The following is a 19,328-nucleotide window of genomic DNA, read 5'->3' as shown; positions in this document are numbered from 1 at the left end:
AGATTAGTATGTATTCCCTCCACTCAAAATATAAGGTGTATTAATACTTTTTAAGTTAACTGTTTCTATGGTTACTTTCAGGAAAAACTGAAACTAAGTATTTTCATTTCTCCTTTTTGGATATTATATTGAAAATTTTACAAATATGGAAAATCTATTAATTCAAAATATCCGTTTGCACAAATCCATAATAATTCAAAGACTACAAAACTTTAAATTAAATAAAAATCAGAGACGTCCAACGATTCATAGACTTCAAATATTTCAAAAACCTTCAAATTCCGCAATATAATTTTCTTTGTTGTTTTCTTAAATTTCAAAGACCGTTTGCCTAATTTCCAATTTCCAATTTCAAACATTATTCAAATGAAATTTCAATTTTGTTCTAAACAAATTTTAATGACCGTTCATATCGGTTTCTAAAATTCAAACATGTTTCAAGTATTTTATACCTATTTAAATTCATTTCAGAAACATCCAATAGAGCTTTCACAAGAATTTTAGTTGTATCATTCACATTTCATTTGTTTTGAAACATTCATCGTACATTTCAAATAAACTTCACAAAATCTCTTTGGTTTCACAATTGCCAAAAATTGTTTCTCTTACAAATATTATTCAAATAAAATTTCAATACACTCGAATAATTTTATGAAATCGTGGTGGGTATTTCTAAAATTAATTGAAATGTGACTCACTGAAATATTTGAAATTAGTATGAAATCTTTGTAAAATATTTCTATAACTTATTTAAGTATGCTTGAAAGAACAAGTAATTATGAGATTTTTATTGTTTCATAAAAAAATAAAACTTCTTTGTATATTTCAGAAAACTCGAAGGAAAAGAACTTTTTTGAAATATACCACAGCAATTTAATCTAATTTAGATATGGCAGCGTAATTAAAATCTATGTAAAAATATTTTCAAAGTGTTTTTTAAATGGATTATGATATTACTGGAATAGTTGATATTTTTATGATTTTTAAGTTATAATATAATATCACATTCAAATAATTCAAACAAAAACCATTAAAATCATTGAACATATTTGGATCAGAATATGCCATTGAAATTTATTTTGAAGACATTTTAGTTGAAACATAAAATGATTTTGTGCCTATATTGAAAGTTACTTAAATTAGTTCGAAACATGATTGAAAAATTAAATTCAAATTAAATTGTGCCCAAGATATTCCTTGTTATGGATATCTTGTCATGAGAAATTCAAATATATATCTCTACTTACTTATAAAAGCGTGAGTTGTAATTCTTCTAAAGCCACCAAAATAGTGTACCAGAACAATCCATATCGTACGATATAATCCACTTAATTAAATATAAGAGTTGATATTGATTCAGTGGTCTATCATCCAATCTAAGAGCTTATATTCAATGTTCGGCATAGCCGACACAAGTCCTACTCACATAGCCATTACCTTCCTCACACAATCCTTTCCAAATTAATAGCATACCCAGTATCTATGCTAGAGCTAGCTAATTAATTATATCCTACCTAATATCAAAATGTAATTAAGATCTTCTCTAATATTAGTATGCAATACAATTAATATATAGCATAATATTAACATGCATTGTACATACATGATTAATGTGCAATGCAACTAATATATTACATGATCTTTAACAAATAAACCCTTGTCAAATATTAGAGTGCAACACAAAAATATATTGACTAATATTAGCGTGCATCACCCGTACACGGACTAGCACTACTAGGCAAAACCTTATATACAGAACTTTAGCAGTAGCTTGTGTTAAAAAAGCACACCAGTGCCAAGTAGCAGTAGCGCGTAAGCGTAAACCGCGCTACAGATACAATTGTAGCAGTAGTGCGCCTGAAAATAAAAGTGCTACTACTAAAATTCCCACTGCTAAGCCGATAGGCTACACATAGTAGTAGCGATCTACCGCGAACAGCGCTACCGCTACTTGCTTTGTACTAGCGTGTTTACGCAGAAAGGCGCTACTGCTAAAGGAAATAAAATTAAATGGAAAGCAAATAGAAAAGTAAATGAAAATGAAAGAAATAAAAAGAAGAAAAAGGAAAAAAATAAAATGTAAAGAAAAATAAATGAAAAAGAGGAAAAAGAAAAAGGAATAGGTGTAGCGCATATTCGAGAACGTGCTATAGCTAACTTAGCAGCAACACACTTTCTGGAACGCGCTACTGCTACTTTTGACTTAACCGCGTGGTTCGTTCTTCCCCACGGTCACTTCCCCCAAATCCCAACTCCTTCGCTTTCGCCGCCGCGCACTCTCCCGTCGCTCTCCACACACCCGCGACGCCGCCCCCGACCCCGGATTCGACGCCGCCCCCGATCCCGACCTCGACGCCGCCCCCGACCCCGACCTCGACACCGCCCTCCGCCGTGCGCCCGAGCCCCGACCCCGACCTCGGCGCCGCCTGCCCCTCCCTCGCCATAGACACCCGAGGTGAGCACGCCTGCACCTCCCCTCCCCTACCTCTGCCTAGGGTTCTTCAAATTTTAATTGCATCAAATTAGTTAGGGTTCATCTAGGGGTGGAAACGAATCAGATAGTGCTCTTACCACTTCCGTTTTCATATTTACAAAAGGAATACGAATGCGGCTAGGATGTTTTCTTGATTTGGAACGGATACGATTAATAGCGACATATTGCTTAAGTGTATTAGTCAATAGCTATGTGACATGAAGTATTCAAATTGTGACATGGTACTAATTAGTTAGTAAGAACTAGGTACCAATTAGGTACTAGTTTATTTTTATTTATAGTAAGTTTATTTTTAGTGAGAACTAGTTGAACATGTCACATTTGTTGTTATTTTTTTAGTTAAAGCAATTATTCCCGCATCGACGTCGACGATGCATATCCCGCATCCTCGCCATCGACTCGGCGGAGGACACCTTCTTGACCAGATGGGCCATGTCCGGGACTGGGCTCCGCCGGGCTGGTACTGAGAGGCGCTGCCTACCGGGGGGCTGTTGGGGATCGTAGCAGAAATTCAAAATTTTTCCTACGTGTCACCAAGATCAATCTATGGAGAGAATAGCAACGAGAGAGAGGAGAGTGCATCTACATACCCTTGTAGATCACTAAGCGGAAGCGTTCAAGAGAACGGGGTTGATGGAGTCGTACTTGTCGTGATCCAAATCACCGATGATCCTAGCGCCGAACGGATGGCACCTCTGCGTTCAACACACGTACGGAGCAGAGACGTCTCCTCCTTCTTGATCCAGCAAGGGGGAGGAGAAGTTTATGGAGATCCAGCAGCACGATGGCGTGGTGGTGGAAGTAGCGCGGTCCCGGCAGGGCTTCTCCAAGCACAAGCGGGGAGGAAGAGGTGTCACGGGAGGGAGGGAGGCGCCAGGGCTTCAGGTGCGGCTACCCTCCCTCCCCTCCACTATATATAGGGGCCTAGGGGGGCGCCGACCCCTTGTAGATCCCATCTAGGGAGGGGGCGGCAGCCCTAGGGGTGGCTTGGCCTCCAAGCCAAGTGGAGGCGCCCCCACCCCTTAGGGTTTCCAACCCTAGGCGCATGGGAGGCCCAAGAGGGGGCGCACCAGCCAACCAGGGGCTGGTTCCGACGCTCCTTCAGCCCATGGGGCTCTCCGAGATAGGTGGCCCCACCCGATGGACCCCCGGGACCCTTCCGGTGGTCCCGGTACAATACCGATGACTCCCGAAACTCTCTCGGTGACCGAAACTGGAGTTCCTATATATAAATCTTTACCTCCGGACCATTCCGGAACTCCTCGTGACGTCCGGGATCTCATCCGGGACTCCGAACAACTTTTGGTTAACCGCATACTAATATCTCTAGAACTCTAGCGTCACCGAACCTTAAGTGTGTAGACCCTACGGGTTCGGGAGACATGTAGACATGACCGAGACAACTCTCCGGTCAATAACCAACATCGGGATCTGGATACCCATGTTGGCTCCCACATGCTCCACGATGATTTCATCGGATGAACCACGATGTCGAGGATTCAATCAATCCCGTATTCAATTCCCTTTGTCTATCGGTACATACTTGCCCGAGATTCGATCGTCGGTATCCCGATACCTTGTTCAATCTCGTTACCGACAAGTCTCTTTACTCGTTCCGTAACACATCATCTCCCGTGGTCAACTCCTTGGTCACATTGTGCACATTATGATGATGTCCTACCGAGTGGGCCCATAGATACCTCTCCGTTTACACGGAGTGACAAATCCCAGTCTCGATTCGTGCCAACCCAACAGACACTTTCGAAGATACCCGTAGTGCACCTTTATAGCCACCCAGTTATGTTGTGGCGTTTGGCACACCCAAAGCATTCCTACGGTATCCGGGAGTTGCACAATCTCATGGTCTAAGGAAATGATACTTGACATTAGAAAAGCTTTAGCATACGAACTACACGATCTTGTGCTAGGCTTAGGATTGGGTCTTGTCCATCACATCATTCTCCTAATGATGTGATCCCGTTATCAACGACATCCAATGTCCATGGTCAGGAAACCGTAACCATCTATTGATCAACGAGCTAGTCAACTAGAGGCTTACTAGGGACATGGTGTTGTCTATGTATCCACACATGTATCTGAGTTTCCTATCAATACAATTCTAGCATGGATAATAAACGATTATCATGAACAAGGAAATATAATAATAACTAATTTATTATTGCCTCTAGGGCATATTTCCAACAGTCTCCCACTTGCACTAGAGTCAATAATCTAGTTCACATCACTATGTGATTAACACTCAGGGTCACATCCCCATGTGACTAACACCCAAAGAGTTTACTAGAGTCAATAATCTCGTTCACATTACCATGTGATTAACACTCAATGAGTTCTGGGTTTGATCATGTTATGCTTGTGAGAGATGTTATAGTCAGCGGGTCTGAACCTTTCAGATCCGTGTGTGCTTTACAAATCTCTATGTCATTTTGTAGATGCAGCTATCACGCTATATTTGGAGCTATTCCAAATAACTGTTCTACTATATGAATCCGGTCTACTACTCAGTATCATCCAGATTAGTGTCGAAAATTGCATCGGCGTAACCCTTTACGACGAACTCTTTTACCACCTCCATAATCGAGAAAATTCCTTAGTCCACTAGTTACTAAGGATAACCTTGACCGTTGTCCTGTGATCCATTCCTAGATCACACTTGTACCCCTTGACTGACTCATGGCTTGGCACACTTCGGGTGCGGTACACAACATAGCATACTGTCGAGCCTACGTCTAAAACATAGGGGACGACCTTCGTCCTTTCTCTCTCTTCTCCCGTGGTTAGGTCTTGAGTCTTACCCAATACTCACACCTTGCAACACAGCCAAGAACTCCTTCTTTGTTGATCTATTTTGAACTCCTTCAAAATCTTGTCACGGTATGTATTTATTTGAAAGTACCATTAAGCGTTTTTGATCTTATCCTTATAGATCTTGATGCTCAATGTTCAAGTAGCTTAATCCAGGTTTTCCATTGAAAAACACTTTTCAAATAACCCTGCATGCTTTCCAAAAATTCTACATCATTTCTGATCAACAATATGTTAACAACATATACTCATCAAAAATTCTGTAGTGCTCCCACTCACTCCTTTGGAAATACAAGTTTCTCATAAACTGTATAAACCCAAAATCTTTGATCATCTCATCAAAGCGTACATTCCAATTCCGAGATGCTTACTCCAGTCCTTAGAAGGATTGCTGGAGCTTTGCATACTTGTCAGCATCTTTCAGGATTGACAAAACCTTCTGGTTGTATCACATACAACCTTTCCTCAAGAAAAACGCCAAGGAAACAATGTTTTGACATCCTTTATGCAAGATTTCATAAATAATGCAGTAACTGCTAACATAATTCCAACAGACTCTTAGCATCGCTACGAGTGAGAAAGTCTCATCGTAGTCAACTCCTTGAACTTGTCGGGAAACGACAAGTCGAGCTTTCTTAATGGTGACAGTTACCATCATTGTCTGTCTTCCTTTTAAAGTCCATCTGCACCCAACAACCTTACGACCATCAAGTAGTTCTTTCAAAGTCTATACTTTGTTTTATACATGGATCCCCTCTCGGATTTTATGGCCTCGAGCCATTCTTCGGAATCTGGGCCCACCATCACTTCTCCATAGCTCGTAGGTTCATTGTTGTCTAGCAACATGACTTCCAAGACAGGATTATGTACCACTCTGAAGTAGTATGCATCCTTGTCGACCTATGAGGTTTGGTAGTGACTTGATACGAAGTTTCATGATCACTATCATAAGCTTCCACTTCAATTGGTGTAGGTGCCACAGGAACAACTTCCTGTGCCCTGCTACACACTAGTTGAAGTGGCGGTTCAAATAACCTCATCAAGTCTCCACCATCCTCCCACTCAATTCTTTCGAGAGAAACTTTTCCTCGAGAAAGGACCCGTTTCTAGAAACAATCACTTTTGATTCTGGATCTGAAATGGAAGGTATACCCAACTATTTTTTTGGGTATTCTATGAAGATGCATTTATCCGCTTTGGGTTGGAGCTTATCAGCCTAAAACTTTTTCACATAAGCATTGCAGCCCCAAACTTTTAAGAAACGACAGCTTAGGTTTCTCTAAACCATAGTTCATACGGTGTCATCTCAACGGAATTCTATGGTGCCCTATTTAAAGTGAATGCGGTTGTCTCTAATGCCTAACCCATAAACGATAATGGTAATTCGATAAGAGACATCATGGTATGCACCATATCCAATAGGGTGCAGTTATGATGTTCGGACACACCATCACACTATGGTGGTCCAGGCGGTATTAGTTGTGAAACTATTTCCACAATGTCTTAATTGTGTGCCAAACTCGTAACTCAGATATTCATCTCTGTGATCATATCATAGACATTTTATCATCTTGTCACGACAATCTTCAACTTCACTCTGAAATTACTTAAACCTTTCAATAATTTAGACTTGTGTTTCATCAAGTAAATATACTCAACATCTACTCAAATCATCTGTGAAGTAAGAACATAACGTTATCCACTGCGTGCCTCAGCACTCATTGGACTGCTCACATCAAAATGTATTACTTCCAACAAGTTGCTTTCTTGTTCCATCTTACTGAAAACGAGGCCTTTCAGTCATCTTGCCCATGTGGTATGATTTGCATGTCTCAAGTGATTCAAAATCAAGTGAGTCCAAACGATCCATCTGCATGGAGTTTCTTCATGCATATCTACCAATAGACATGGTTCGCATGTCTCAATCTTTTCTAAACGAGTGAGTCCAAAGATCCATCAACATGGAGCTTCTTCATGCGTTTTATACCAATATGACTCAAATGGCAGTGCCACAAGTATGTGGTACTATCATTACTATCTTATATCTTTTGGCATGAACATGTGTATCACTACGATCGAGATTCAATGAACCATTCATTTTAGGTGCAAGACCATTGAAGGTATTATTCAAATAAACAGAGTACCCATTATTCTCCTTAAATGAATAACCGTATTGCGATAAACATAATCCAATCATGTCTATGCTCAACGCAAACACCAAATAACAATTATTTAGATTTAACACCAATCTCGATGGTAGAGGGAGCATGCGATGCTTGATCATATCAACCTTGGAAACACTTCCAACACATATCATCATCTCACCTTCAGCTAGTCTCCGTTTATTCTGTAGCCTTTTATTTCGAGTTACTAACACTTAGCAACTGAACCGGTATCTAATACCCTGCTGCTACTAGGAGTACTAGTAAAGTACATATTTAATATATGTCCAATACATACTTTTGTCAACCTTGCAAGCCTTCTCATCTACCAAGTATCTAGGGTGGTTCTGCTTTAGTGACCGTTCCCCTCATTACATAAGCACTTAGTCTCGGGTTTGGTTCAACCTTGGGTTTCTTCACTAGAGCAACAACTGATCTGCTGTCTCATGAAGTATCCCTTCCTTGCCCTTTCCCTTCTTAAAACTAGTGGTTTTACTAACCATCAACAATTGATGCTCCTATATGATTTCTACTTTCGCGGTGTCGCGAATAGCTCAAGGATCATCATATCTATCCCTGATATGTTATAGTTCATCACGAAGCTCTAGTAGCTTAGTGGAAGTGACTTTGGAGAACCATCACTATCTCATCTGGAAGATCAACTCCCACTCGATTCAAGCGATTGTAGTACTCATACAATCTGAGCACATGCTCAACGATTGAGCTTTTCTCCTTAGTTTGCAGGCTTAGGAAACTTGTCAGAGGTCTCATACCTCTTGACATGGGCACTATCCTGAAATCCCAATTTCAGTCCTTGGAACATCTCATATGTTCTGCGATGTTTCAAAAAACGTCTTTGGTGCCTCAATTCTAAACCATTTAGCATTACCCACTGAACTATCATGTAGTCATCAAAATGTGTATGTCATATGTTCACAACATCCACAACCGACGCTCGAGGTTCAGCTCACTGAGCGGTGCATTAAGGACAAAGTCCTTCTGCGCAGCAATGAGGACAATCCTCAGTTTATGGACCCAGTCCGCATAATTGCTACTATCAACTTTCAACTCAATTTTCTCTAGGAACATATCTAAAACAGTAGAACTAAAGCGTAAGCTACTACATAATTTGCAAAGTTCTTTTGACTATGTTCATGATAATTAAGTTCATCTGATAATTTAATGAACTCCCACTCAGATAGACATCCCTCTAGTCATCTAAGTGATACATGATCCGAGTCAACTAGGCCGTGTCTGATCATCACGCGAGACGGACTAGTCATCATCGGTGAACATCTTCATGTTGATCGTATCTTCTACACGACTCATGTTCGACCTTTCGGTCTTCCATGTTCCGAGGCCATGTTTGTACATGCTAGGCTCGTCAAGTCAACCTAAGTGTATTGCGTGTGTAAATTTGGCTTACACCCGTTGTATTCGAATGTTAGAATTTATCACACCCGATCATCACGTGGTGCTTCGAAACAACGAACCTTCGCAACGGTGCACAGTCAGGGGGAACACTTTCTTGAAATTATTGCGAGGGATCATCTTATTTAAGCTACCGTCGTTCTAAGCAAATAAGATGTAAAACATGATAAATATCACATGCAATAAAATAGTGACATGATATGGCCAATATCATTTTGCTCCTTTTGATCTCGATCTTCGGGGCGCCATATCATCATCGTCACCGGCATGACACCATGATCTCCATCATCATGATCTCCATCATTGTGTCTCCATGAAGTTGTCTCGCCAACTATTACTTCTACTACTATGGCTAACGGTTAGCAATAAAGTAAAGTAATTACATGACGTTTATGTTGACACGCAGGTCATAAATAAATTAAGACAACTCCTATGGCTCCTGCCGGTTGTCATACTCATCGACATGCAAGTCGTGATTCCTATTACAAGAACATGATCAATCTCATACATCACATATATCATTCATCACATCCTTTTGGGCATATCACATCACACGGCATATGCTGCAAAAACAAGTTAGACGTCCTCTAAATGTTGTTGCAAGTTTTCACATGGCTGCTATAGGTTTCTAGCAAGAACGTTTCTTACCTACGCCAAAACCACAATGTGATATGCCAATTTATATTTACCCTTCATAAGGACCCTTTTCATTGAATCCGATCCGACTAAAGTGGGAGAGACACGCACCCGCTAGCCACCTTATGCAACTAGTGCATGTCAGTCGGTGGAACCAGTCTCACGTAAGCTTACGTGTAAGGTTGGTCCGGGCCGCTTCATCCCACGATGCCGCTGAATCAAGATAAGACTAGTAACGACAAGTAAATTGACAAAATCGACGCCCACAACAACTTGTGTTCTACTCGTGCATAAAAACTATGCACAGACCTAGCTCATGATGCCACTGTTGGGGATCGTAGCAGAAATTCAAAAAATTTCCTACGTGTCACCAAGATCAATCTATGGAGAGACTAGCAACAAGAGAGAGGAGAGTGCATCTACATACCCTTGTAGATCACTAAGCGGAAGCGTTCAAGAGAACGGGGTTGATGGAGTCGTACTCGTCGTGATCCAAATCACCGATGATCCTAGCGCCGAACGGACGGCACCTCTGCGTTCAACACACGTATGGAGCGGAGACGTCTCCTCCTTCTTGATCCATCAAGGGGGAGGAGAAGTTGATGGAGATCCAGCAGCACGACGGCGTGGTGGTGGAAGTAGCGGGATCCCGGCAGGGCTTCGCCAAGCACAAGCGGGGAGGAAGAGGTGTCACAGGAGGGAGGGAGGCGCCAGGGCTTCAGGTGCGGCTGCCCTCCCTCACCTCCACTATATATAGGGGCCTAGGGGGGCGCCGACCCCTTGTAGATCCCATCTAGGGAGGGGGCGGCAGCCCTAGGGGTGGCTTGGCCTCCAAGCCAAGTGGAGGCGCCCCCACCCCTTAGGGTTTCCAACCCTAGGCGCATGGGAGGCCCAAGAGGGGGCGCACCAGCCAACCAGGGGCTGGTTCCCACGCTCCTTCAGCCCATGGGGCTCTCCGAGATAGGTGGCCCCACCCGATGGACCCCCGGGACCCTTCCGGTGGTCCCGGTACAATACCGATGACTCCCGAAACTCTCCCGGTGACCGAAACTGGAGTTCCTATATATAAATCTTTACCTCTAGACCAGTCCGGAACTCCTCGTGACGTCCGGGATCTCATCCGGGACTCTGAACAACTTTCGGTTAACCACATACTAATATCTCTACAACTCTAGCATCACCAAACCTTAAGTGTGTAGACCCTACGGGTTCGGGAGACATGTAGACATGACCGAGACAACTCTCCGGTCAATAACCAACAGCGGGATCTAGATACCCATGTTGGCTCCCACATGCTCCACGATGATCTCATCGGATGAACCACGATGTCGAGGATTCAATCAATCCCGTATTCAATTCCCTTTGTCTATCGGTACGATACTTGCCCGAGATTCGATCGTCGGTATCCCGATACCTTGTTCAATCTCGTTACCGGCAAGTCTCTTTACTCTTTCCGTAACACATCATCCCATGATCAACTCCTTGGTCACATTATGCACATTATGATTATGTCCTACCGAGTGGGCCCAGAGATACGTCTCCGTTTACACGAAGTGACAAATCCCAGTCTCGATTCGTGCCAATCCAACAGACACTTTCGGAGATACCCGTAGTGCACCTTTATAGCCACCCAGTTATGTTGTGGCGTTTGGCACACCCAAAGCATTCATACGGTATCCGGGAGTTGCACAATCTCATGGTCTAAGGAAATGATACTTGACATTAGAAAAGCTTTAGCATACGAACTACACGATCTTGTGCTAGGCTTAGGATTGGGTCTTGTCCATCACATCATTCTCCTAATGATGTGATCCCGTTATCAACGACATCCAATGTCCATGGTCAGGAACCGTAACCATCTATTGATCAACGAGCTAGTTAACTAGAGGCTTACTAGGGACATGGTGTTGTCTCTGTATCCACACATGTATCTAAGTTTCCTATCAATCCAATTCTAGCATGGATAATAAACGATTATCATGAACAAGGAAATATAATAATAACTAACTTATTATAGCTTCTAGGGCATATTTCCAATAGGGGCGCAACTTGGTGAGGAGTCAGCCCCTCATTGATCCGAACCTTCTTTGGTGGCGGTCGCGTGGGCCAGTGACGGTCCAGAGGCTTGAGGACCCCGCGGAGGTTGTACGTCACCATGTCAGCGAGGAGGACGCGCACGTCCGTCGCTACTTGGTTGTGTTGGAGCACAGGTTCTCCAATACCTAGGAGGTTCTCCAGGGATCTCACTGGAGCTATGATCATGTGATGGTTCCTTGTCTTTGGGTGTCCACCGCCCTTCGCTAGGGTTTTAGTTGTATTAGTGATGTTATATGTATGATACTATTCGGGATGCATTAGTGATAATATTCGACGATGTACGGATGCAAGAGATGATTTACTTTTACTTATTGAATGCATGCTAATTTGAATACTTATTTATTTTATGATTTGGTTTTGCTTATTGAATGCTCATGTCAATATGAGTCCTATAAGATATTTTGAAACGTATATCTTGTGTTGATCAAATAGGATATGTGATTGCCCAAGTGGCCGGTCATGTTTGCAGGTTACAGCTCCGAGTGGCCTATGTTTTGCTGGAGTGTTGATTCATTTTCGTTCTGGCAAATTCCAGGCGCTCGATATGTCCTATTTTAGCAAAGGTCATGCCGGATTTTTCCGTGAATTTTGGCATGACTTGTGCCAGAATATGTAGGAAATATCGAGTGCCCCGGATTTGTGTTGGGGAACGCAGTAATTTCAAAATTTTCCTACGCACACACAAGATCATGATGATGCATAGCAACGAGAGGGGAGAGAGTTGTCTACGTACCCTCGTAGACCGTAAGAGGAAGCGTTATGTCAACGCGGTTGATGTAGTCGTACGTCTTCACGATCGACCAATCCTAGTATCGAAAGTACGACACCTCCGCAATCTGCACATGTTCGGCTCGGTGACGTCCCACGAACTCATGATCCAGCAGAGTGTCGAGGGAGAGCTTCGTCAGCACAACGGCGTGACGACGGTGATGATGATGCTACCGGAACAGGGCTTCGCCTATGCACCGCTATGATATGACCGAGGTGGATTATGGTGGAGGGGGGCACCGCACACGGCTAAGGGATCAATGATCAACTTGTGTGTCCATGGGGTGCCCCCCTCCCTGTATATAAAGGAGTGGAGGAGGGGGAGGGCCGACCCTCTACTATGGCGCACCTTGGGGAGTCCTACTCCCACCGGGAGTAGGATTCCCCTCTTCCATGTAGTAGGAGTAGGAGAGAAGGAATGGGAAAAGAGAAGAGAAGGAAGGAGGGGGGCCGCCCCTCCCCCTAGTCCAATTCGGACTAGGCCTTGGGGAGGGGGGGCGCAGCCTCCCCTCTCTCTTTTCCCTAAAGCCCAATAAGGCCCATATACTCCCCGACGAATTCCCGTAACTCTCCGATACTCCGATAAATACCCGAACCACTCAGAACCTTTCCGATGTCCGAATATAGCCTTAAAATATATCGATCTTTACGTCTCGAACATTTCGAGACTCCTCGCCATGTCCCTGATCTCATCCGGGACTCCGAACAACCTTCGGTACATCAAAACACATAAACTCATAATACTGATTGTCACCGAACGTTAAGCGCGCGGACCCTACGGGTTCGAGAACTATGTAGACATGACCGGGACTCATCTCCAGTCAATAACCAATAGCGGAACCTGGATGCTCATATTGGTTCCTACATATTCTACGAAGATCTTTATCGGTCAAACCGCATGACAACATACGTTGTTCCCTTTGTCATCGGTATGTTACTTGCCCAAGGTTCGATCATCGGCATCTCAATACCTAGTTCAATCTCGTTACCGGCAAGTCTCTTTACTCGTTCCATAATGCATCATCCCGCAACTAACTCATTAGTCACAATGCTTGTAAGGCTTATAGTGATGTGCATTACTGAGAGGGCCCAGAGATACCTCTCCGATACTCGGAGTGAAAAATCCTAATCTCGATCTATGCTAACTCAACAAACACCATTGGAGAGACCTGTAGACCACCTTTATAATCACCCAGTTACGTTGTGACGTTTGGTAGCACACAAAGTGTTCCTCCGGTATCCGGGAGTTGCATAATCTGATAGTCATAGGAACATGTATAAGTTATGAAGAAAGCAATAGCAACAAACTAAACGATCATCATGCTAAGCTAACGGATGGGTCTTGTCCATCACATCATTCTCTAATGATGTGATACTGTTCATCAAATGACAACACATGTCCATGGCTAGGAAACTTAACCATCTTTGATTAATGAGCTAGTCAAGTAGAGGCATACTAGGGACACTCTGTTTGTCTATGTATTCACACATGTACTAAGTTTTCGGTTAATACAATTCTAGCATGAGTAATAAACATTTATCATGATATAAGGAAATATAAATAACAACTTTATTATTGCCTCTAGGGCATATTTCCTTCAGTCTTCCACTTGCACTAGAGTCAATAATCTAGTTCACATCGTCATGTGATTTAACACCAATAGTTCACATCTTTATGTGATTAGTTCACATCTCCATGTGACTAACACCCAAAGGGTTTACTAGAGTCAATAATCTAGTTCACATCGCTATGTGATTAACACCAAAAGAGTGATCATGTTTTGCTTGTGAGAGAAATTTAGTCAACGGGTCTGCCACATTCAGAGCCGTATGTATTTTGCAAATTTTCGATGTCTACAATGCTTTGCATAGAGCTACTCTAGCTAATTGCTCCCACTTTCAATATGTATCTAGATCGAGACTTAGAGTCATCCAGATCGGTGTCAAAGCTTGCATCGACATAACTCTTTACGACGAACTTTTCGTCACCTCCATAACCGAGAAACATTTCCTTATTCCACTAAGGATATTTTCGACCACTGTCCAGTGATCCACTCCTGGATCACTATTGTACCCTCTTGCCAAACTTATGGTGAGGTACACAATAGGTCAGGTACACAGCATAGCATACTTTATAGAACCTATGACTGAGGCATAGGGAATGCCTTTTCATTCTCTTTCTATTTTCTGCCGTGGTCGGGTTTTGAGTCTTTACTCAACTTCACACCTTGCAACACAGGAAAGAACTCCTTCTTTGACTGGTCCATTTTGAACTACTTCAAAATCTTGTCAAGGTATGTACTCATTGAAAATATATCAAGCGTCTTGATCTATCTCTATAGATCTTGATGCTCAATATGTAAGTAGCTTCACCGAGGTCTTCCTCTGAAAAACTCCTTTCAAACTCTCCTTTATGCTTTCTAGAAAATTCTACATTATTTCTGATCAACAATATGTCATTCACATATAATTATTAGAAATGCTGTAGTGCTCCCATTCACTTTCTTGTAAATGTAGGCTTCACCGCAAGTCTGTATAAAACCATATGCTTTGATCACTTTAACAAAGCATATATTCCAACTCCGAGATGCTGGCACCAGTCCATAGATGGATCGCTGGAGCTTGCTCACTTTGTTAGCACCTTTAGGATCGACAAAACCTTTTGGTTGCATCATATACAACTCTTCTTTAAGAAATCCATTAAGGAATGCAGTTTTGACATCCATTTGCCAGATTTCATAAAATGCGGCAACTACTAACATTATTCAGACAGACTTTTAAGCATCGATACGAGTGAGAAAATCTCATCGTAAACATTTTGCAACAATTCGAGATTTGTAGATAGTAACACTACTATCAGCGTCCGTCGTCCTCTTGAAGATCCATTTATTCTCAATGACTCACCGATCATCGGGCAAGTCAATCAAAGTCCATACTTTGTTCTCATACATGGATCCCACCTCAGATTTCATGGCCTCAAGCCATTTTGCGGAATTTGGGCTCATCATCACTTCCTCATAGTTCGTAGGTTCGTCATGGTCTAGTAACATGACTTCCAGAATAGGATTACCGTACCACTGTGGTGCGGACCGTACTGTGGTTGACCTACGAGGTTCAGTAGTAACTTGATCTGAAGTTTCATGATCATCATCATTAGCTTACTCACTAATTGGTGTAGGAATCACTAGAACTGATTTCTGTGATGAACTACTTTCCAATTCGGGAGAAGGTACAATTACCTCATCAAGTTCTACATTCCTCCCACTCACTTCTTTCGAGAGAAACTCCTTCTCTAAAAAGGATCCATTCTTAGCAACAAAACATCTTGCCTTCGGATCTGTGATAGAAGGTGTACCCAAAAGTTTCTTTTGGGTATCCTATGAAGAAGCACTTTTCCGATTTGGGTTTGAGCTTATCAGGCTGGAACTTTTTCACATACGCATCACTACCCCAAACTTTAAGAAACGACAGTTTAGGTTTCTAGCCAAACCATAGTTCATACGGTGTCATCTGAACGGATTAGATGGTGCCCTATTTAACGTGAATGTAGCTGTCTCTAATGCATAACTCCAAAACGATAGTGGTAAATCGGTAAGAGATATCATAGCTTGCACTATATCCAATAAAGTACGGTTATGATGTTCGGACACACCATTATGTTGTGGTGTTCTAGGTGGCATGAATTTGTGAAACTATTCCACATTGTTTTAGTTGAAGACTAAACTCGTAACTCAAATATTCGTCTCCGCGATCAGATCGTAGAAACTTTATTTTCTCGTTACGATGATTTTACACTTCACTCTGAAATTCTTTGAACTTTTCAAATGTTTCAGACTTATGTTTCATCAAGTAAATATACACATATCTTCTCAAATCATTTGTGAAGGTCAGAAAATAATGATACCCGCCGCGAGTGTGAACACTCATCGGATTGCATACATCAGTATGTATTATTTCCAATAAGTCAGTTGCTTGCTCCATTGTTTCGGAGAACGGAGTTTTAGTCATCTTGCCCACGAGGCATGGTCCATAAGCATCAAATGATTTATAATCAAGTGATTCCAAAAGCCCATCAGCATGGAGTTTCTTCATGCGCTTTACACCAATATGACCTAAACGGCAGTGCCACATATAAGTTGCACTATCATTATTAACTTTGCATCTTTTGGCTTCAATATTATGAATATGTGTATCACTACGACCGAGATTCAATAAACCATTCACCTTGGGTGTATGACCTCAGAAGGTTTTATTCATGTAAACAGAATAACAATTATTCTTTGACTTAAATGAATAACCGTATTGCAATAAACATGATCCAATCATATTATGCTCAATGCAAACACCAAATAACATTTATTTTAGGTTCAACACTAATCCTGAAGGTAAAGGGAGTGTGCGATGGTGATCTTATCAACCTTGGAATCACTTCCAACTCACATCATCACCTCGCCCTTGACTAGTCTCTGTTTATTTTGCAACTCCCGTTTCGAGTTACTACTCTTAGCAACTGAACCAATATCAAATACTGAGGGGTCGCTATAAACACTAGTAAAGTACACATCAATAACATGTATATCAAATATAATTTTGTTCACTTTGCCATCCTTCTTATCTGCCAAGTATCTAGGGAAGTTCCACTTCTAGTGACCATTTCCTTTGCAGTAGAAGCACTCAGTTCCAGGCTTGGGTCTAGATTTGGGCTTCTTCGTGGGAGCAGAAACTTGCTTGCTATTCTTCTTTGAAGTTCCTATTATCTCCCTTGCCCGTTTACTTGAAACTAGTGGTCTTGTCAACCATTAACACTTGATGCTTTTCTTGATTTCTACCTTCGCTGATTCCAGCATCGCGAAGAGCTTGAGAATTACTTTCGTCATCCCTTGCATATAATAGTTCATCATGAAATTCCAGTAATTTGGTGATGGTGACTAGAGAACTCTGTCAATCACTAGTTTATCTGGAAGATTAACTCCCACTTGATTCAAGCAATTGTAGTACCCAGACAATCTGAGCACATGCTCACTGGTTGAGCTATTCTCCCCCATCTTGTAGGCAAAGTACTGTCAGAGGTCCCCTACCTCTCGACACGGGCATGAGTATGAAATACCAATTTAAACTCTTAGAACATATTATATGCTCTGTGGCGTTCAAAAACATTTTTGAAGTCCCGGTTCTAAGCCGTGAAGCATGATGCACTAAACTATCAAGTAGTTATCATACCGAGCTTGCCAAACGTTCATAACGTCTACATCTGCTCCTGCAATAGGTCCATCACCTAGTGGTGCATCAAGGACATAATTCTTCTGTGCAGCATTGAGGATAATCCTCAGATCACGGAGCTAGTCCGCATCTTTGCTACTAATTAACATCTTTCAACTAATTTTTTGCTAGGAACATATCAAAAAATAAATGGGGAGCTACATCGCAAGCTATCGATCTACAACATAGATATGCAAATACTATTAGGACTATGTTCATGATAAATTAAAGTTCAATTAATCAAATTACTTAAGAACTCCCACTTAGATAGACATCTCTCTAATCATCTAAGTGATCACGTGATCCATATCAACTAAACCATGTCTGATCATCACGTAGATGGAGTAGTTTTTAATGGTGAACATCACTATGTTGATCATATCTACTATATGATTCACGCTCGACCTTTCGGTCTCCAGTGTTCCGAGGCCATATCTGCATATGCTAGGCTTGTCAAGTTTAACCCGAGTATTCCCCGTGTGCAAAACTGGCTTGCACCCGTTGTATGTGAACGTAGAGCTTATCACACCCGATCATCACGTGGTGTCTCAGCACGACGAACTGTAGCAATGGTGCATACTCAGGGAGAACACTTATACCTTGAAATTTAGTGAGAGATCATCTTATAATGCTACCGCCGAACTAAGCAAAATAAGATTCATAAAGGATAAACATCACATGTAATCAAATATTAGTGATATGATATGGCCACCATCTTCTTATGCCTTTAATCTCCATCTCCAAAGCACCGTCATGATCACCATCGTCACCGGCATGACACCATGATCTCCATCATCTTGATCTTTATCAACGTGTCGTCACATGGTCGTCTCGCCAACTATTGCTTTTGCAACTATTGCTATCGCATAGCGATAAAGTAAAGCAATTATATGGCGCTTGCATCTTATGCAATAAAAATACAACCATAAGGCTCTTGCCATTTGCCGATAACTTTAACAAAACATGATCATCTCATACAACAATTTATATCTCATCACGTCTTGACCATATCACATCACAGCATGCCCTACTAAAACAAGTTAGACGTCCTCTACTTTGTTGTTGCAAGTTTTACGTGGCTGCTACGGGCTGAGAAACAAGCGTTCTTACCTACGCATCAAAAACCACAACACGGTATAGTGATTGCTTTTTGATCTTCAGAAAGAACCCTGTTCATTGAATCCGATTCAACTAAAGTTGGAGAAACTGACACCCACTAGCCACCTGTGTGCGAAGCACGTCGGTAGAACCAGTCTCGCGTAAGCGTACGCGTAATGTCGGTCTGAGCCACTTCATCCAACAATACCGCTGAATCAAGAATCAACTAGTGACGGCAAGCAATATGTATATACCCACGCCCACAACTCCTTTGTGTTCTACTCGTGCATATAACATCTAGGCATAAACCTGGCTCGGATGCCACTGTTGGGGAACACAGTAATTTCAAAATTTCCTACGAACACGCAAGATCATGGTGATGCATAGCAACGAGAGGGGAGAGAGTTGTCTACGTACCCTCGTAGACCGTAAGAGGAAGCGTTATGTCAACGCGGTTGATGTAGTCGCGCGTCTTCACGATCGACCGGTCCTAGTACCGAAAGTACGGCACCGTCACGATCTGCACACGTTCGGCTCGGTGACATCCCACGAACTCA

Source organism: Triticum dicoccoides, chromosome 1A (assembly GCF_002162155.2).
Source record: "Triticum dicoccoides isolate Atlit2015 ecotype Zavitan chromosome 1A, WEW_v2.0, whole genome shotgun sequence".
Lineage (NCBI taxonomy): Eukaryota > Viridiplantae > Streptophyta > Magnoliopsida > Poales > Poaceae > Triticum > Triticum dicoccoides.
This window is presented reverse-complemented; position numbering follows the sequence as displayed.